Below are 22,308 nucleotides of genomic sequence, written 5' to 3'. Positions count from 1 at the left end.
AAAGCAGTGATTATTGTTAGACAGACCATTGGTACGATCTCGATATTTCTACTGTTTCGATTTATTTTAAGTCGAAATATACAATATGTTTACTTAGTTCAGTCAAAAATTATAGTTTTGAACGTGGCTCTCTTTTAGCAGCCGGACATTGGTTTCAACAGAAAAATAACATAGCCAACCTGCTGAAAATCGTTTCATACATTTACCTAGCTTTCGACATCTCGAAGGATGTCTTCATCTGAATGAAAATTTAAAAGCCGTGAAGTTACATTGCGAGAAGGTAATAGACAATGGTTAGGGCAGATATGCTCAAATTAAAAATTAAAAATTAAAAATTTTCCAGCTTTTGGTACGTACACCTTGCAAAGAACACAGTCAAAAATAAAAAATTGTGTCTGGAAGAGGGGCTGACATAAAAAAACACTTTACGGTGCTGCATACAAAATTATAAGTACTCATTTTTACATTCTTGCGAGAGAAAGTCACGGTAATCACATATTTTAATATAACGTAGCAAGAGCGTCACATGTGTTCATGACAAAGAATTACATTTTACTTTATTTCTGTATTCAGTGCTATACACTAGCAACAGTTTATAGAGAACGTTGATTTAAGTGTCGTACCTATTCAGAATCGATACGTACGTACTTCCTAAAAGCGTAAAATTAACACAGCATTCAAAAATTTCGGATTCATGATAATAACTTTTGCCTACCATTTACATGAAAACATGTTTGTATTACGTAGAGCTTTAGCATGTTACCTAAAAATTTAAGCATTTCATGTAAACTAAACTACGTCGGTACCGACCGACCGCCGCGTCATCCTCACCTCAGGCGTCACTGGATGCGGATACGGAGGGTCATGTGGTCAGCACACCGCTCTCCCGCCGTTGACAGTTTTAGTGACCAGACGTATTATGTAAAAGTTACGAAAATTACTCACGGACCAGTACCGCAGAGAAGACAATTAGCTACATCGCGTGTAATCAAGAGTCATTCGAACAGTTCGCGTTCTACGAGGAATACTACTTGTTAGTGACGTTATGATCACTGTTCCTAATCGAAATTTAAAACAGATTTATAAACATTCCTTGTCAGGCACAAGCGTTTTGGCAGTATCATTCGGACCATATTCATACCGTAAGATTTAACAACTCTTCACGGAACCTCTGTGTACAGAGGAGACAAAAAATGTATTCTCTCTTTAATACTTTGACACAAAAAGAAATGCAGTTATGGTTCATGCGGTGGATTCTATTTTTTTTTCGACAAAGGACACCTAAGTTACGTGGGTGCTACAAGCAGATGGCTATGCAGGAAGAATGGCTGAAATGAGCTTTTCTTTTGAAAAGTACGAGACCTTGTAAAAGAACGAGCACATGACAGCGGCGAAACGATAGTGTCAAAAAAGAGTTTGGAGGTCTGCAACATACGTGTCACACAAAAATATGAGCGACCCCGTAATAAACTGTGAATTGTGTGTGCACAAAAGCTGGTCAGTTGTGTGTTCGATTCGGAAGACTGCAAAATGGGAATTGTGCATTCGAACGCAACTGCACGCTTTGAACAAAAACGATCTGGCTGGAAAGTTCCGTATAGTGTCTGGTTTCAAGACATGGTACGTAAAGAGGAAGAGAATGCAGGGGAAAGAACCTGGTCTGTTGAGATGTTATTCAAACAGAGCTATGTGGCAAAGCGCTCTAGCTGTGTGAATTAGGCTTCTGTAAATCCATTCATTTACGTGAAAAAGGTAGCAAACCTATCGGAGGTTCACGTGTTGTGTGGTCTGAATATAGCTACGCTGCTTGGTTGGTAATTTACTTTTAGGTACCGTAGCGAAGTTCACGAAGTGGTTCCTACTTTCGGCCGACGGACGGATGCGAAAATGACAGATGTAGAAATAAGCGAACATGGAACTGAAAAATAAATCAGAAAGCCAGTGAGAGGAAAGTACACTGTACCTGATGGGTACACACTAGATTTTGTATCGACTATATGGAAGAACTGTCATTTCTTCCAGCTACAGTCCAACGTAAACTGCTATAACAACGGAAAGTTCCTCTTGATAAACAGTGCACGTCGTTCCGATTTGTAGGAATGTCTCGGTACAGATGCACATTACTACAGAACCCGTCTTGTTCTGTTCGTCCATGAGGTCCAAAAGTGTACAGGGAGTGCCGGCCGTTGTGGTCGAGCGGTTCTAGGGGCTTCAGTCCGGAACCGCGCTGCTGCTACGGTCGTAGGTTCGAATCCTGCCTCGGGCATGGATGTGTGTGATGTCCTTAGGTTAGTTAGGTTTAAGTAGTTCTAAGTCTAGGGGACTGATGACCTCAGATGTTGAGTCCCGTAGTGCTCAGAACCATTTTTTGTACAGGGAGCGATGTTTCTTGAATAGCGGAAGGTCTTGAGTACGCTCTGCACAGTCACCCAGTAAACAAATTGCCTATTGATGGTAACAAGGATATCGTATACGATTGAAATGAAGACTTCCTGGAAAACAATACCCAAATTTTCTTCCTTAATGAGAAACATCACAAGAAGCGGAAACACGTATGGTATACTTGGTAGCACGGTTACTATTCACGGCATATACAAATACAGAAAAACGTCGTAATCCTCTGTGGTTCTTCTGCAGATGGTATAGTCGTTTGCGAAATGCGGAAAGTCTTAACCTATGCGCAGTATTGCGTGCAAAGGGTAACACAAATAAATGAGATGTGATGTCCGTAAATGCACCAGCCCGGAAAACCGTGAGCGTTAGCACGCCGCTTCCGGAATTTGGGGAGACGCGCCGGCTCCTGATCAATTTCGCCCGGCGAATTAACGGCGAAGCCCGGTGTGCTGGCCAGCCCGGATGTGGTTTTTATGCGGTTTCCCACATTCGACTAGGTGAACACTGGAGTGGTACCCACGTCCCCCCTCAATTAGGCGATTTGCAAGCGTTTCGTAAACATTCACGAACTGTCACATGGGACAACACTAGACGCAAACAGATGGAGTACACAAACTCCTCCTGTGCGATGTGGGGAGGGGGTGGGGCGACAAGAAATGCATCCGGCCACGCCCTACCCTAACATAGCCAAATCCAGAGTGACATTCCGATCCTGTGAAGACGCAGAATAAGACTAGGAAAAAGAAGAGAACGACCGTAAATATGTGGAAACAACCGCTACACAATACACCATCAGTCACTGCAATTAGTCGCATCCGTCAAGTATTGAAAGTATTTAAGTACATCTGTTCCGAGTGATCTGATGTGGAATGACCATATATATCTAGCCGTGGGGAAGGCAGATAGCAGACTGACAATTATGCGAACAGCTCTAAGGAAGTGTCACTGAATCACGAACCGTACACCATCAGTCACTGCAATTAGTCGCATCCGTCAAGTATTGAAAGTATTTAAGTACATCTGTTCCGAGTGACCTGATGGTGAATGACCATATATATCTAGCCGTGGGGAAGGCAGATAGCAGACTGACAATTATGCTAACAGCTCTAAGGAAGTGTCATTGAATCACGAAGGAGGTTGTTGTTGGTTCAAATGGCTCTGAGCACTATGCGACTTAACTTCTGAGGTCATCAGTCCCCTAGAACTTAGAACTAATTAAACCTAACTAACCTAAGGACGTCACACACATCCATGCCCGAGGCGGGATTCGAACCTTCGACCGTTCCGTGTCAGAAACTCTGGGCACTGTGGTTTGTTGCAGTTAAATGTTAATCAGTTATGTCAAAACCACGTGCTGATGTTACTGACTATTTAAAATAATTTCCATCACATTCCACTTATTTTACAACAATATTTGTGTAACTACTGAAGTTTCATCACCTGCTGTAAATCCTAATACTTATGCGCAACACATAATTTAGAACACTTGCAAACCAATTTAAATACATATACAAACTTCCGAGGCACTCGAGTCGCTCTACGCTATGTAAAGAGATAAACTTTACTCTTTGATTGTAAAATCATTGAAGTATTTGGATTCAGCCATACTAACAAAAACGATACACACGGATCTAGTGCATGAGGATCGTTGCCGGCAACACTGGCAGCCTTAATGAACGGAGTTGCTGCATATTCCTCGGCTGTCTTCAGCTGTCTTAGCATGATATTTCTATTATGCTTTCGATCTTAAATGGTTCCCATAAATCAATTTAGGCGAATGCCGGAAGAAGGCTGCAGTCGATTACCTGCTCGACCCTTTCGGTCAGGAGAAACTGTTCTGTCTGTAAAAACGAAGTTAATCCCGAGTACAGTAGATAGGCAAGAAAAAATGCCAATACTGTTGTGGTATCTTGCTCAGTATCACAATAACGGATGAATCCATTTTGAGATGGAAATAAAATATTAAAACAAGTCGGAAAGTATCATTCAACTTGCATCTGAAAAACAGTAGTTATTTCTCAGTGGTGGATCGTAAAACTGCACGATAAGCAAGGAAAACATATACTGCACTTAATCTTATAGAAAAGCACAAATATCACTTTGCAATGTAAACTACAGTTACGAATGAAACAACGAACAGGAAACAACACCACACGTGTCTCACATACGTACTGTATTGAAACACTATTTTACAGAACCCGTTCATCTTTGCCATACTTGGGAACGGAATACCCCTGAAACAGCTCGTAACTATACAGATTTAGTAACCGAAATATTCAATGCTTTCTGTTATTGCGTTCAGTATTCGATATGTTTTATTAAACAGAGAGGAGCCAGAAGATAAATCACGCTTCTTACCTGTGATAGAAAGGATAGATTCCATTTTAGGAGCACAAACAGAGACATCGCAGGAAGCTGTTCACTGCTCGGACCAACTTACACTACACTGACGTTGCGAGCGACGCAGCTATATATATAAAAGGAAGGAAATAGCCGAGATCACTCAGAACTGCCGCCTACCCATTGTCCGATGCGGACCATTAAGGCCTCACCACTGCTATAAGCACTTCTCATAAGTGGTGTAATTTTTGCAGTTCCAAGCGTAATTCACAGAGTAATTTGGTAATATTACCCTGCAGCCAGGAATAACAGACAATAAGTGGGATAGACAGCAAAATGAAATGAACTACCGACAGAGAAAATTTTCTGGGATTAAGTCCAAAGCATCTGTTCAATAAACACCTGCTTTCACTATCTTTTACTTATTTTCAGAATTACGTTATAATCGTTGGCTTCTTGCACTGATGAAGTAATTAGTTTGTAAATTGTCAGCCACAGATAATCTCTGAATAATTAGACTCAGCGGCGCAAAAACGCGCTGTACTTTAAATCAGCATGGAGGATCGAGACGAAAATTAACCATTCAGAGGTCTGTAGTTTCGCTAGCACTTACGATCTATTCTACGTAGCTGGTGAAAAGACTCCTTCATTGATAGCACGGGCATGTCCTTAAGTAATCAATCAACTATGTGTAAGCGCTCTCCTGGGAACGCTCTTCATGTCAATAGAAAATTCAAATAGTATTAGTGTTTAGTTGATTTCTTCATAGATCACGCAACCGGTCCTATTAATGACACTTGATAGGACGCATGTTATTTCCGTAGCCGACCGAAGTGGCACAGTTGTTAAGACATAGGACACGCATTCTAAAGAATCGGAGATTGAATTCCGTCTACATCTACATCTATAATCCGCAAACCACAGTGAAGTGTATGGCAGAGGGCACTTCCTATAGTACGAAATAAATGATTTCTTCCCGTTCCATTCACGTCTGTTATTATTAACTTGTCTTTGGGGCCCATACTGAATCAATATTTAGGGTGATGTATATTTCTATATTCATCACTTAACTGTGCATCTTGGATCTGTGTAAGTAGGTATTCGCGGGACTGATGCTGTGTGCCAGTTCAATATTTCTTCAGCATCTCCGTGACGCCCGCCAATCAGTCAAAGAAACGTCTCGTCATTCGTGTTACCCTTCTTTGTATACGTTCAATATCTCCTGTTAGTTTTATTTGGTGTGGGTCCTTCCATTTTAGGTTGACTGCTTTTTCCCTTTATCCACCAATGAACCGCAGCCTGCGACCGCCTTACCTACGGCTAAACCTAAGGGGTAATTTCATTTAATATCCCACAAACTGTTACACCTTGGTGTTTTCATTAGTAGACTGATTCTAATTGTGATTCACTGACGTTTTATTCATAGAATATTACGTTTTTTTCGTTTTTTAAAGTGCACAATTTTACATTTCTATATATTAAAAGCAAGTTGCCAATGTCTGAACAATGGGAAGTCTTATCAAGATCCGAATGAATATTTGTCGCGCTATTTTGCTATATAACTGCATTATAGATAACTCCACGATTTGCAAAAAGTCTGAGGTTACTGCCGGGTCACAATATACGACATGGACAACCACCCAGGCATATTTCCCTGAGAAACTTTCGAAGTTATGTCTGCATCTATCGACGACTCTCCATCCAAGATCCTGTGTCCTCCCCACCAAGAAATGCACAAATTATTCACAAATTGATTTTATACCCTATAGTATCATACTTTCGTTAATAAGCATCGTTGTGGTAAGAAGTTAACTATTTTTTGGAAGCAAAGAAATACTGCATCCACCTGATTGCTTTCAGCCATTGCGTCTACTTGGTAGCTGTCCAGTCATTAAGGTTCAGACTATCCGTAGTGACCCGAAATCAGTTAAGACGAGTGTCGAGATTGTTACTTTGAAAAACATACGACCTATTTCTTCCACCATTCCGAGCCTCTCCGTCTCTAATGCTCCGTCTCTAATGCTGTGGAGGTGACGTTAAATCTGAATCTCCATTTCCTTTTTTCGTTGCTGTGATTGGAAACCGTGGCGTATTCTTAACAATAAGGTAGCACCCATACATATTCCTGTATACTTACAGATTTTAATCTATGCCTGACGAACGTTTCATTAGAGATATCGCTGATATATTTCACCAAAACACTTTTTAAAGTACTTTTCGGGCAGTTTATTAAGAGGCATTGCTGGAATTGTTCGAATTATTCAGAAATCGAAATCCCACATTCATCGATCGGAGCTCAGACGCATACAGTTCCGTATTGTAGGTAGTACTTCGACTGATCACACCTCACGCAGTAGTTCAGAGCTTCAGCCTGCTATTAGCTCTTCTCCATATATCCAGAGCCACATTCCCGCGCCAGCACACATTTTGACCCATTATAACCGATCAGCACCTGAAATAATTGTCCCACGACGAGTAACATACACTACTGCCCATTAAAATTGCTACACCAAGAAGAATTGCAGATGATAAACGGGTATTCATTACACAAATATATTATACTAGAACTGACATGTGATTACATTTTCACGCAATTTGGGTGCATAGATACCGAGATATCAGTACCCAGAACAACCACCTATGACCGTAATAACGGCCTTGATACGCCTGAGCATTGAGTCAAACAGAGCTTGGATGGTATGTACAGATACAGCTGCCCATGCAGCTTCAACACGATACCACAGTTCATCAAGAGTAGTGACTGGCGTATTTTGACAAGCCAGTTGCTCGGCCACCATTGACCAGACGTTTTCAATTGATGAGAGATCTGGAGAATGTGCTGGCCAGAGCAGCAGTTGAAGATTTTATGTATCCAGAAAGGCCCGTACAGGACCTGCAACATGCGGTCGTGCATTATCCTGCTGAAAGTAGGGTTTCGCAGGGATCGAGTGAAGGGTAGAGCCACGGATCGTAACACATCTGAAATGTAAAGTCCACTGTTCAAAGTGCCGTCAATGCGAACAAGAGGTGACCGAGACGTGTAACCAATGGCACCCCATACCATCACACCGGGTGATACGCCAGTATGGCGATGACGAATACACGCTTCCAATGTGCGTTCACCGCGATGTCGCCAAACACGGATGCGACCATCATGATGCTGTAAACAGAACCTGGATTCACCCGAAAAAATGACGTTTTGACATTCGTGCACCCAGGTTCGTCGTAGAGTACACCATCGCAGGCGCTCCTGTCTGTGAAGCAGCGTCAAGGGTAACCGCAGCCATGGTCTCCGAGCTTATCGTCCATGCTGCTGCAAACGTCGTCGAACTGTTCGTGCAGATGATTGTTGTCTTGCAAACGTCCCTATCTGTTGACTCAGGGATCGAGACGTGGCTGCACGATCCGTTACAGCCATGCGGATAAGGTGCCTGTCATCTCGACTGTTAGTGATACGAAGCCGTTGGGATCCAGCACGGCGTTCCGTATTACCCTCCTGAACCCACCGATTCCATATTCTGCTAACAGTCATTGGATCTCGACCAACGCGAGCAGCAATATCGCGATACGATAAACCACAATCGCGATAGGCTACAATCCGACCTTTATCAAAGTCGGAAACGTGATGGTACGCATTTCTCCTCCTTACACGAGGCATCACAACAACGTTTCACCAGGCAAAGCCGGTCAACTGCTGTTTGTGTATGAGAAATCGTTTGGAAACTTTCCTCATGTCAGCACGTTGTAAGTGTCGCCACCGGCGCCAACCTTGTGTGAATACTCTGAAAAGCTAATCATTTGCATATCACAGCATCTTCTTGCTGTCGGTTAAATTTCGCGTCTGTAGCACGTCATCTTCGTGGTGTAGCAATTTTTATGGCCAATAGTGTATGTAATTTCAATGGTTTCGCACTGTTTTAACGTTAATAAATACCAACATCACTTTCAAAAATTTATTTTTAAGTATTTGAAATCAAACCTTATTTCCGTCAGCTAACAGGGAACACCTCTTTATAACTCTCCGTAAAAAAATAGTGCGTTTTGCATTCTGGAATTCAAACCTCGTTGCGGTCATTTTGAATTCGGGTTCCACGTGTTTCTGCTCCAAAGCAAAAGCAGTAATGTTTCCTCAATAATGTCACGACCGAGTCGTTGTTTAACAGAGTCTATGCGAGCGGGTTCCAAATCCCGTTCGGCTGCTCACATTTAGTTTTTCCGTGGTTTCTGAAAATCACTTAAGCCGATGTCCGGGATAGTTCATTTGAATAGACCTCCTCTGCCTTTGGCCAATCTGACCTTGTGCTCCATTGGAAAGTTAAACGCTAGTATTCCGTTTACATCTACATCTATTACCCACAATCCAACTTACGGTGTGTGGCGGTGTGTAGTGTGACATTTCTGTCATTTCTCCCCCTTTCCTGTTCCATTCGTGTATAGTGCATTGAAGAACGACTGTGGATCAGGCTCTGTAACACCCTTAATTCCTCATATTTTCCTATTGTGGTCATTTCGCGGTATGCGTGTGGACAGTAGTAGTATGATTACTCTCTTCTTAGAACGAACGATCTCAGCATTTTAATAGCACTTATCTCCACAATGTACTGCACCCATCTTGTAACATGCGTTCCGTGTGCACTTTCATAACGCCCTCGCGGCCACCCAATGAACCCATGAAGAAAAAAGCACCTTTTTTGTATCTTCTCTTTCTCCTCTATTACACCCAGCTGGCAAGAGGTCCACACACAGAACGACTGTTTTGCAAGTTACCTCCATTGCGGATGAACCACACTCGCATTGTATTCTTGGAATGAACCTCAGCCTACTATATGCCTTTCCTGTCTGTAATTCTATCCGTTCGTTCCACTTAAGGTCGCTCCGAACACTAAACTACTCGATAATTAACAGTTGTTATATTTTCTCTGTGTTTCATCGCCAATAGCGCAGTCAATCGGTAATGGACCTTTCTGCCCATTTACACGCACTGCGTTACACTTATTTACGTTAAGGGTCAACCAACAGCTTTTCAGTTCTCTACAGGTTATCCTGCTTCTCATTGCAGCACTCTGGCACAGTATGTCTCATTTATAGAACAGCATTAGTCGCTTGTGCCTTCATGCAGCTTCTAGTTTTATACTGGTGATCTTCAAGCTAAAGGAACACTAATCCTTCTCCTCAACCTCCGGGGTCAGATCTCCCCCTTCACGTCATTTGAGTAATTTATTACAAAAACTGTAATATAAAAGCGACGGAATTCGATCTCATCGTATCTTTCGCATTCGATTCACGTACCAATTTGAACAAACATTAACACTCAGTTAATCAATGTATACAGAAACAACCGTAATGAAGATAGGAGAATTTGCCCTCATGGAATTAAAATCAAACGGACGCGTACAGCTATTTGTAGGAAAAGCCGGCGCTGGCTGAGTTTCTTTGTAAATATCTTAAGGAACGGTAATTCACCCACGACAGGGGTTTTAGAGACACGTCATTCGACCAATTCGTGAGTATTGCTAATCAACCTGAAATCATACTAAGAACGGTTAACAGAGAAGATCCAAAGAAGAACGGAAAAGAAAGATTAGGATTTAACGAACTGTCGACGACGACGGCATTAGAGACAGAGCACAAGTTCGAAAAGAGGAAGTGTGACAGCGCCCTATCAAAGTAACCATCCCAGTATTACACTCTAAGCCATTTAAAGAAATCACGACATAGTTTAGTCTGGAGGACGATATGAGAATTTGAACAAAGGTGCTCCAGAATGTAAGTCCAGTGTCTTAACATTGTGCCGCCCCGTTCATTCAAGGAAGAACTGCGCGTTTCATGTTGGGTTCATTCGTTACCGCGAAAGGTCACGGAGACGTTCATTAAATTACAGTGGAAGCTGATGCAAGAGAGACCAATTGCAAAAATATTTAAACAAGGTATCTGTGTATTGTGAAAAATGGTTCAAATGGCTCTGAGCACTATGGGACTTTACAGCTGAGGTTATCAGACCCCTAGAACGTAGAACTACGTAAACCTAACTAACTTAAGGACATCACACACATTCATGCCCGAGGCAGGATTCGAACTGAAACAGTAGCGGTCGCGCGGTTTCAGACTGTAGCGCCTAGAACCACTCGGCCACTCCGGCCGGCTACTGTGGAAAGTGGCAATCGACTCTAAATATTAAAAAAAAAACGTGAGGTCATCCACATGAGTACTAAAATGAATACGTTATATTTTGGTTAGGTGATAATGACACAAATTTGGAGATTTGTGGTAAGACCTTATGGGACCAAACTGCAGAGGTCATCGGTCCCTAAGCTTACACACTACATAATCTAACTTAAACTAACTTATGCTAAAGACAACACACGCGTACCCATGCCCGAGGGAGGACTCGAACCTCCGACGGAGGAGCCGCACGAACCGTGACAAACCCCTCAGACCGCGCGGATATCCCGCGCGGCAAATGACACAGATCTAAAGGCTTTAAATTCTGCTAAATTACCAAGGCATTACAATTACGAACAATTTAAATTGGAAGGATTACATAGAAAATGTTTTGGGGAAGGCGAACCAAAGACTGTGTTTTATTTGAGAGCTCTTAAGAGATGCACCAAATCTACTGACAATGATTATGCGTGTGGCTAGGCAGGGAGACCCACGTGCGGGGAGCCTGGCGGCCCCACTTTGGCGACTTACCCGTTGGTATGGGTGGGAAGACGATAAAAACAATTCAAAACGCCCTCCCCGAGCGAAGGAAATCTCCGACCCAGATGGGAAACGAATCCGGGTCCCTCGTATGGCATTTCGCTGTGGGCCTGTGGAGGCGGACTACCACACCTACGAAAGAGACCGCCTACACCACGCTTCTCCGTCCTATTACGAAGAATTGCCGCGCGGTATGGGATCCTCACGAGGCAGTATTGACGAAAGACATAGAAACAGTTCAAAGAAGGATAGCTCGTTTTGTATAATCGCGAAATAGGAGAGAGTGTCACAGATATGATACTCGAGTTGGGGTGGCAATTGCGTTTTTCGTTGCGGAGAGGTCTTTTCACGAAATTTCTATCACCATCTTTCTCTTCAGAATGCGAAAGTATTTTGTTGGCATCCACCTACGTTGGGATAAATTATCATTGTAGTAAAATAAGAGAAATGAGTTCGCGCTGTTCGATAATGGAACGGTAGAGAAAGAGTCTGAAGGTGATTCGATGTACCCTCTGTCAAGATTTTAAGTGTGAATTGCAGAGTAGTTGTGTAGATGTGGATGTAGAGACGTTGTGCATCACGTAATTGTTTATTGCTGAAATTCCTAGAGGATACGTTCCGGGAAGAATGAGACAGCGTCTTACTTATTGCCACTTACAACATGCGAAATGCCCATTACGGGAAAAATCTAAGACATTCTGGGAAGTACCGCCAGTCGCGTTTCCGCCTCAACACTTGCGAACTGATAATCAAAGTGTGGTTCAAAATTGTTCAAATGGCTCTGAGCACTATGGGACTTAACAGTTGTGGTCATCAGTCCCCTAGAACTTAGAACTACGTAAACCTAACTAACCTAAGGACATCACACACATCCATGCCCGAGGCAGGATTCGAACCTGCAAAGTGTGGAAATGGAAGCGGTACTCGGGATCCACACACCATAAAGTGGCCTGTGGAGTTTACACGTTCATGTAAATGTATAGGGCCAACAGCCTTGCCGCACTGGTAACACCGGTTCCAGTCAGATCACCGAAGTTAAGCGCTGACGGGCTGGGCGAGCACTTGGATTGGTGACCGTCCGGTTCGCCGAGCGCAGCTGGCAAGCGGGGTGCACTCAGCCCTTGTGAGGCAAACTGAGCAGCTACTTGACTGACAAATAGCGGCTCCGGTGTCGTAAACTGACATACGGCCGGAAGAACGGTGTGCTGACCACATGCCTCTCCGTGTCCGCATCCAGTGGCGCCTGTGGGCTGAAGGATGACACGGGAGCCGGTCGGTACCATTGGGTCTTCATGGCCCGTTCGAACGGAGTTAAGTTTAGTTTTTTTATGTAAATGTAAGAATTAGTACCAAGAAGGAAACAGGATTGCGAGTAAGGGCTATGGCTAACTGAACTTACTAATCAAAGAAAATATTTTTCGAGGAAGTAAAGGCAATGACGCAACCACATAGAGGTGAAGATACGCGCGTAGATTAGAGAAAAAACACATGGAATACACTATTTGACACAAGAAATGAAAGATAAAAGCGCAAGCTGGATCCGTGGTTGGGGCACTAGACTCGGGGTGGCATTCAAATCCTGAGCTGGGTTTCCCAAGATTCGTCTGAGCCACTTAGTTAACCCTCGCTGTCGTTCCTCGAACACATCCTCCCCGAACCTTTCTCAACTAAGCTACCACTGCGGCATTAATGCTCTCACTGACGAGAGACGCTGAACTCTTGCATTCTTACCAGAAGAATCAAAATTGGCGTTAAGTCCGCCACTAAATAAATCACTTCTTCGGCTGCAAGTAATTAATGAAGAAAATTAAAAATTCCGGCATCTTTACGGTAAATAGACAGGTTTCACAAACACGACTGGCTATCAAACCAATACTATTAACCGGCAACGTCACTGAAATTCTTGGCGAATGAACCATAAAGTTAACAATTTTTTCATTATGTGGGGCCACAGTCTTAAATTATTTCTTTAAAGTCAGAACTGCCATTAGACTGTTTTCTGTTATTTGCAGTGTGACATTTACACGGTCATGATTTCGGCTTTATGTTGCCTTTATGAAGTGTAAATGTAACACTGCAAATAAAAAAAAGAAAGAACAGTCTAATCGCGGTACTGACTTTAAGGGAACCATAAAGTGTTCAGACTGTTAAGACAGAACAAGGTGGGGCAGAAATTAGGAGATTGGACTCGCATTCGGGAGAACGACATAACAAATCCCCATCCGACCATCGCAAGTTGGGTATTCCGTAGTTTCCCTAAATCGCTGAGGGCAAATTTTGGGATGGTTCCTTTGAAAAGGACATGTCCGATTTCTTTCCCCATCATTCTCTCAATCTGAAACTGTGGCGTGTCTCTCATGACCTCATCATCGAAGGAACGTTAACATCTACATTTACATTTATACTCCGCAAGCCATCCAACGGTGTGTGGCGGACAGAACTTTACGTGCCACTGTCATTAGCTCCCTTTCCAGTTCCAGTCGCGTATGGTTCGCGGGAAGAACGACTGCCGGAAAGCCTCCGTGCGTGCTCGAATCTCTCTAATTTTACATTCGTGATCTCCTCGGGAGGTATAAGTACGGGGAAGCAATATAGTCGATACCTCATCCAGAAACGCACCCTCTCGAAACCTGGACAGCAAGCTACACCGCGATGCAGAGCGCCTCTCTTGCAGAGTCTGCCACTTGAGTTTGCTAAACATCTCCGTAAGGCTATCACGCTTACCAAATAACCCTGTGACGAAACGCGGCGCTCTTCTTTGGATCTTCTCTATCTCCTCTGTCAACCCGACCTAGTACGGATCCCACACTGATGAGCAATACTCAAGTATAGGTCGAACGGGTGTTTTGTAAGCCACCTCCTTTGTTGATGGACTACATTTTCTAAGGACTCTCCCAATGAATCTCAACCTGGCACCCGCCTTACCAACAATTAATTTTATATGATCATTCCGCTTCAAATCGTTCCGCACGCATACTCCCAGATATTTTACAGAAGTAACTGCTACCAGTGTTTGTTCCGCTATCATATAACCATACAATAAAGGATCCTTCTGTCTATGTATTCGCAATACATTACATTTGTCTATGTTAAGGGTCAGTTGCCACTCCCTGCACCAAGTGCCTATCCGCTGCAGATCTTCCTGCATTTCGCTACAATTTTTTAATGCTGCAACTTCTCTGTATACTACAGCATCATCCGCGAAAAGCCGCATGGAACTTCCGACACTATCTACTAGGTCATATATATATATATATATATATATATATATATATATATATATATATATATATATATATATATATTGTGAAAAGCAATGGTCCCATAACACTCCCCTGTGGCACGCCAGAGGTTACTTTAACATCTGTAGACGTCTCTCCATTGAGAACAACATGCTGTGTTCTTTTTGCTAAAAACTCTTCAATCCAGCCACACAGCTGGTCTGATACTCCATAGGCTCTTACTTTGTTTATCAGGCGACAGTGCGGAATTGTATCGAACGCCTTCCGGAAGTCAAGGAAAATGGCATCTACCTGGGAGCCTGTATCTAATATTTTCTGGGTCTCGTGAACAAATAAAGCGAGTTGCATCTCACACGATCGCTGTTTCCGGTATCCGTGTTGATTCCTACAGAGTAGATTCTGGGTTTCCAGAAATGACTCCTCTTTCGTACTTACTGTTGATCTGATGTAGATAAAACATTCCACCACCGGAAAACTATACCGTATACAGAAACGTTTTCTAACTATTTTTCGTTATGATAGTTTCGCTGTAAGCAAAACTGAAGAGCAAATAAGCCAACAGTCGACAGTCCCGTGAAGACGAGAGCTGGCCGGCAGGAGAAGTAGAGACGTATAGCACGAGCGGCTGAGGGCGGTACGTACCTGCGTGAGCAACGCGAGATGCGTGGCGCGAGGTGCGTGCGACGTGCGGTGCGGTGGGGTGCGCCTATATAGCAGCGGCAGCGGCGCTGCGGGCTGCCCCACCTGCCGGGGCAACGACTGGCCGCAGACGCCGCCTGCATGCCCGTGCCCTACTTAACCACCCGCAGCTGCCGGCTGCTAGCTGCTGCACCACCGATCAGATCCTCTACCCGATAAGCTTTCCTTACCCTACACTCGATCACGCGCCATTTGACCCTCTTCCGAGACCACTATCAGGGGGTAGTGTTTGACCACTCTACAGCACGTCTCAAATATTCGACCTGCCGCAACATAAAGAAGATGGGTATGAAAGAAATCATTCCCACAGGACATCTTCCAATCAACAGATGCTGGTGAACAGATAGAATCCGTCTTCCCAGTTTTCCGTAAGAAGTTTGACATCGCACCACATGGTGGATTATTAACCTTCATACGATCCTACGGTATATCTTAGCAGATATGTGATTGGATTGATGAATGTTTGACTAAGGGAAGCCAGTACATTATACTGAGCGGAATGATGCTGTGGTGTACGGGAAGGTGTCGTCGTTGAGTGACAGGAGGAGGATACAAGACGACTTGGACAGGATTTGTAATTGGTGTAAATAATGGCAGCTAACTCTAAATATAGATAAATGTAAATTAATGCAGATGAATAGGAAAAAGAATCCTGTAATGTTTGAATACTCCATTAGTAGTGTAGCGCTTGACACAGTCACGTCGATTAAGTATTTGGGCGTAACATTGCAGAGCGATATGAAGTGGGACAACCATGTAATGGCAGTTGTGGGGAAGGCGGATAGTCGCCTTCGGGTCATTGGTAGAATTTTGGGAAGATGTGGTTCATCTGTAAAGGAGACCGCTTATAGAACACTAATACGATCTATTCTTGAGTACTGCTCGAGCGTTTGGGATCCCTATCAGGTCGGATTGAGGGAGGACATAGAAGCAATTCAGAGGCAGGCTGCTAGATTTGTTACTGGTAGGTTTGATCATCACGCGAGTGTTACGTAAATGCTTCAGGAACTCGGGTGGGAGTCTCTAGAGGAAAGGAGGCGTTCTTTTCGTGAATCGCTACTGAGGAAATTTAGAGAACTAGCATTTGAGGCTGACTGCAGTACAATTTTACTGCCGCCAACTTACATTTCGCGGAAAGACCACAAAGATAAGACAAGAGAGATTAGGGCTCGTACAGAGGCATATAGGCAGTCATGTTTCCCTCGTTCTGTTTGTGAGTGGAACAGGGAGAGAAGATGCTAGTTGTGGTACGAGGTACCCTCCGCCACGCGCCGTATGGTGGATTGCGGCGTATGTATGTAGATGTAGATGGTGAATGTTCTACATCGCATGTCACACAAGAAAGCGAAATAGGACCTCTGATGTAAGAATAAATGATTTATTACATAGGATCTGCACTATCCTTTGGAGAACAAAACATAAGATTACAGAGTATCGAACCACATTTGTATTGGATTGAGGATTTCTTTGCAGAAATAACTCAACGCGTCGTTCTTAACCCTAGATTATTAATACATATCACAAGCCCTGCACACCGCGCGCTGCTTGCACAAACTGCCTCCATTCCTTTCTCTTTGTGCTCGGTTCCTCCAAGTGTCTTTATTCTCCATGGCTGCCAGGTCGTCCATCTAGCGCTGCCTTTGTCGCCCTTTGGGTCGTTTTGTACTTGGTTTCCCCTCAAGTGCTCTCTTCGCCTGTCTTTCTTCTGGCATACAGGCTACGTTACTACTAGATTACTAAACCCTCCCAAAATTTACGATTGTACTCGGTACCAATTTGCGGTTCCCGCCAAGCAGGTATTATTACTATAGGGTGTAAAAGAGGACATTTTGTGTTTATTTTGTGTGACATACCACTGGAGACATTAGTAGTGTAATTAACTCGTGAATTAACTATAAACTATAACTTCCTTTGAATACAACGCGAATTAGTATAATTTACGATGGTTTAGCAACAATGCAACATTTTCCCCCCACTTGGTGTTCTAGGTTTAACGGAAGAAAGTCGACAGATAGAGGGGTAATATCGGAATAACGAAAGAGAGCGTTATAGAGACGGTAATGTTTATAATCCGTATTAATTAACTACTGGATAACGTTGTAGGCGGAGTGAGGCTATTCACTTACGACGCTGTTATCACTAGGAAGATTATGTACGCCAAAAGACTGTAGCGAATCCAAGAGGATCACCAGATGATCGACGATTGGTGCTGGGACCGACAGTCGTTCCAGAACGTAAATAAATGGCACGTACTGTACGTAAGTAGGCGAATAAATTCATCATTGTTCGATTACGCTATTTACGATAAACCACTGGAAACAGTAGCTACCGTAAGATACCTAGAGGGAAACCACATAAAAAATACTAAGAAAATCAGTTGCCAGCTTGAGACCTATGCATGGATGTCTGAAGGTACAGACATCGTAAAATGGACTATGTAATACATGCCCAGACGGGCAAAACGACGATAATAATAAGGTTGAACACGATGTTGTTTCACTCTCCCTATTGTGTGAATCCAAGTTATGTTGCGGCCTTAGGGGATGTGGGCAATGTGGATACGGACGTTCAGATCGGTGCGGTAAACGTGCGCGGATAGCCGAAATAGTTAAGGCAAGCATTCGGAATAAGCAGGAAATTTTGGTTCGAGTACCGGTCCGCCACAGATGTTCACGTGTTACTAATAGCTAGTATACTGTATCTATACCTAATACAGCTAATGCCAATGAACTCGCAATCAGCGAATACATTTCGTAATAGCTGTGGATCGTCAGTAGTGCCTATTTCCTCCAAAGTGCATGCGCGTCCGAAGGAAAAGACATTGTTAAATAAACTACGTAGAATGTTTTTACTTCGTCTAAGACAGACAAGACGCAAATGCTGCCTTGCAGGAACAGACAGAATACGTGCGGATAAAGAAGAAAGAGGGAGGCAGAGAAAATTGGAAGACAAACAAAATTACACAGCTGGCCGGTGTGGCCGTGCAGTTCTAGGCGCTTCAGTCTGGAACCGCGTGACCGCTACGGTCGCAGGTTCGAATCCTGCCTCGGGCATGGATGTGTGTGATGTCCTTAGGTTAGTTAGGTTTAAGTAGTTCTAAGTTCTAGGGGACTGATGACCTCAGATGTTAAGTCCCATAGTGCTCAGAGCCATTTTTTGAAAATTACACAGTATCTACTTCTTTATCTTCTGCTGTACTTCCTTCTTCATCATCTGATGAATCAAATAAGTCATTTCCAAGTCCAGGTGAAACCGATGTTGGTGGTGGTTAGTTTTTAGAGTGTACTTCTGAAAGTAGTTCATTGAAGAAGGCTGAAAGGCGATGAACCAAAGATTTTATTACTGCAAAATTAGCTACTCCCTTGCATAGATGTCAGCTGAGTATAAGAGATTCTATATACATTCTTTAGGTGACAGCAGAGGCACTTAGTCATGATACTGAGGAGCTCTGTATTAATAAATCTTCTCTCTAGAGAATCAGACAGAAGAAAAGAAGAAATGGTCTCAAACAACAAAATCAGCTGTAAAGAATGATATGCCTGCTGTTCTTGCTCATCATTGATGAAGGGAACTTGCCAGCATTAAATGTCAGGACCCCAAAAGACGAAAGGCTTCCAATTATTGTAGCATTTGGGGATAGTGAAGAGCTCATTGGCTTTCCAAGATTACAGATTGTTTCTGGTAAAGAGCAAGTGAATGCTTTTTGAAACGCATTAACGTATTGGGGTATTGCAGGCAATGTACAAATTCTATGCAGCGATACAAATGCCTCACACTCTGGTCGTCTTAGTGGGACGCGCGTCTTACTTGATCACATATTGGACGGGGAGTTGTTGACTTACCATTTAGTCATCGCATATATGAACTTATTCTGAAAAATGTATTTTAATGTAAAGTACATGGTTTAACAAGCACCACTGACATTCCAGTTTTCAATATGTTATAGAAAACTGGAAAAGTATCAAAATGGTTCAAATGGCTCTGAGCACTATGGGACTTAATGTCTGAGGTAATCAGTCCCCTAGAACTTAGAACTACTTAAACCTGACTAACCTAAGGACGTCACACACATCCATGCCCGAGGCAGGATTCGAACCTGCGACAGTAGCGGTCGCGCGGTTCCAAACTGAAGCACCTAGAACCGGTCGGCCACACCAGCCGGCTGGAAAAGTATCATTGTCAGTAATTTTCACATATCATTGTCAGTATTTTTTGGAGGAGAGTTTGGTGGAAACTTAAAATATACCCTCCTGGAGCGATATATCGGTCCAGAAGGATGCCAAGAGCAATTTATTGCTTCAAAATGTTTCTGCTAAGGACACAACTTGAACTAATCACTGAAAATAAAAATTCATTGAGAGATGTCTCTCTTTTGATTGTAAGTGTTTGTTGAAACCGTGGCTTTAGTGCAGTGGAGCTGTAAAAGCTTCTCATCCGAATATCTGATTTTTAAAATATTTAAAATCATATGAAAAGATAGAGATAGCGGTTTTATAAGCAGTTTAGGAAATTTGTCGTCAGTTTTGGTATTCATCAGAGCAGTTGTCTCTGTTATTGGTCTTGGAGGATGAAGTCGACGTACAAACCAAAATCCAAATGGTTGAAAATTTAGTCAAAGAGAATCTACAAATGGAAAAGACTATCTCGGAAGAATTGAGAGACGTTCTGCTATGACAGTAGGAGGAACTTACAGCACCCACCAAAGCCTATCAGCAATGGTTCGGGAACTTAAATGGTAAGAGAGATAATGGTGGATAAAGAGGAATGAAAGACGGTCATTCCTCCCTGGCTCAATACGCAAATGAAGTAAAACAGAAAATCGATAAAACTGGTACGAAGTTCCCTCCGCTAAGTATTGTATGGTGGTTTGCGCAGTACGTAAGTAGATGTAGATATAGATCAGGTATTATTTCACCACACGGTAGTACATCTCGAATTATCACTGTGAACCAAAATAAAGACGACGTATATAGAAGAAACCGAATTATAGAGGGTGTCTTCATAGACCTTACAGCAGCTCGTGACATTGTGAACCATCATATCGCATATCAAGAAGTCTAAAACTTCAGAAAAGACTATTTCTCTACCTGTCCTATCATAAATCACCTTCAGAAGCGATTCTTCTTTGTGGAATTCCAAGGCCGGAGTAGCAGATAGTGGAAACGGGTAAACGCCGTACCTCGAGAAAATGAATTAGTGCTCTCTTGCTCTAACATCTCTACAAACGTCATCTCTTCCTGAAGGTATCCAAAGTCTCATCTGCGCTGAGTATAATGTTTCGACTGCGCAAGACGAGAGAAACTTTTTACACCCCTAGATCGCCTCTCCACATAATATGAAATGATCCAACTCAAAGCGAACCCACTGAAAACTCCAACATTTGTATTTTCATCTGAAGAACAAGGACGCAAAGAGAAGCTTAAACCAGACTTGGAAAGGAAAAAAACACTGGAACGTTGTACAGTTGCAGAATATATAGGGGATATAACTCGTCTTTTAAGCAGCACTGTCTCAACACGAAGCCGAAAGTGCCTGCCAGATATAGTGTGCACCATTTAACAGGACGAACTGGGGAGCGCAGCTAGAAACTCGAGGTCTCTTGTGCCAGCTTTGTGATACTCTATAGTTGTACCCAGTCCAGTATAGTACTGGATCCACGATACCAAGGCAGTGGATGTAGCTATCAACGAGACGTGCTGTATCACTACAACTTTGCCCCACTCCTCTAGCAAAGTGATATTGTCTTCCTGGAATCTCTCCTCCTGACGAGAAGTAGAAGCCAGAAAAGAAAGGTCAAAGCCGGCCGCGGTGGTCTCGCGGTTCTAGGCGCGCAGTCCGGAACTGCGCGACTGCTACGGTCGCAGGTTCGAATCCTGCCTCGGGCATGGATGTGTGTGATGTCCTTAGGTTAGTTAGGTTTAAGTAGTTCTAAGTTCTAGGGGACTAATGACCACAGCTGTTAAGTCCCATAGTGCTCAGAGCCGTTTGAACCATTTTGGAAGATCAAAGCAACAGCATTAGAAGCTCATCTTCTGTTCACAATTCAAATCGATAAAGAGTATCCATACGATAAATGAGGAAGCCACAGCATCACCGCTCCAAACAAGACTACAAACATAGCGTGCTAGAACCCAACATCTGGCAAAACGGGTAATACCTCAAAGATTTCCCATGGCCACACAGAAGAATGGATTACCTGGATGTCACTCAATCTATTCCGTTCCTGTGTCACAAGAAGCAAATGCTTTTTATGTGGGGCTGAGAAAACCAAAGCAATGTCGGCTAGCCCCAGTGTGGCGCACCATGGAAAACGTAGTAAAAGCTATGATCCTTATACCTGGGGTTTCCAAGTCCTGATCTGCAGTTGTTAAATATTTGCATTGTTTATATTTTGTCCTTAGCTAAGTTCTCATATGTTGTACGTTCTTCGCTTCGGACACAAATAAAAACTTAAAAAACTAGTAGACACGGAAATCGGCCTCAACCATCAAAGAGTGCTGATAGTATGATATTTACAGTGGAACGACAAAGAAAATATTGTAGCAGGGATGTTAGACTGATTCATTCGAAGAGATCTAAGCAAATGTAGTTCATCCACGAACCACGTAGTTTACAAAGTTTTAGTGTATTATTCGTTAGTCAGCGATCAATACCTAATTTGAGCCGGCCAGTGTGGCCACGCGGTTAAAGGCGGTTCAGTCTAGAACCGCGCGACCGCTACGGTCGCAGGTTCGAATCCTGCCTCGGGCATGGACGTGTGTGATGTTCTTAGGTTAGTTAGGTTTAAGTAGTTCTAAGTTCTAGGGGACTGATGACCTCAGATGTTAAGTCCCATAGTGCTCAGAGCCATTTGAACCATTTTTGAACCTAATTGGATTAAAGTAAATGGTGGAAAAAACTGAAAAAAGTTATGCTGTACAATTCGTCAGTG

The 22,308-nt window shown here is 43.1% G+C and overlaps 1 protein-coding gene across 1 annotated transcript in view; it reads right to left on the bottom strand.

Moving 5' to 3' along the window:
• Positions 1-15,373, bottom strand: part of LOC126471560 (uncharacterized) — a 51,618-nt gene extending 36,245 nt beyond the window's left edge. Inside the window, exon 1 of the mRNA XM_050099787.1 lies at positions 15,321-15,373. The gene's annotated coding sequence lies outside the window, so the exon portion shown is untranslated. The remainder of the gene's footprint in view (positions 1-15,320) is intronic.
• Between the last annotated feature and the right edge of the window lie 6,935 nt (positions 15,374-22,308).

This window comes from Schistocerca serialis, chromosome 3 (genome assembly GCF_023864345.2).
Source record: "Schistocerca serialis cubense isolate TAMUIC-IGC-003099 chromosome 3, iqSchSeri2.2, whole genome shotgun sequence".
Taxonomy (NCBI): Eukaryota; Metazoa; Arthropoda; class Insecta; order Orthoptera; family Acrididae; genus Schistocerca; species Schistocerca serialis.
This window is presented reverse-complemented; position numbering and strand designations above follow the sequence as displayed.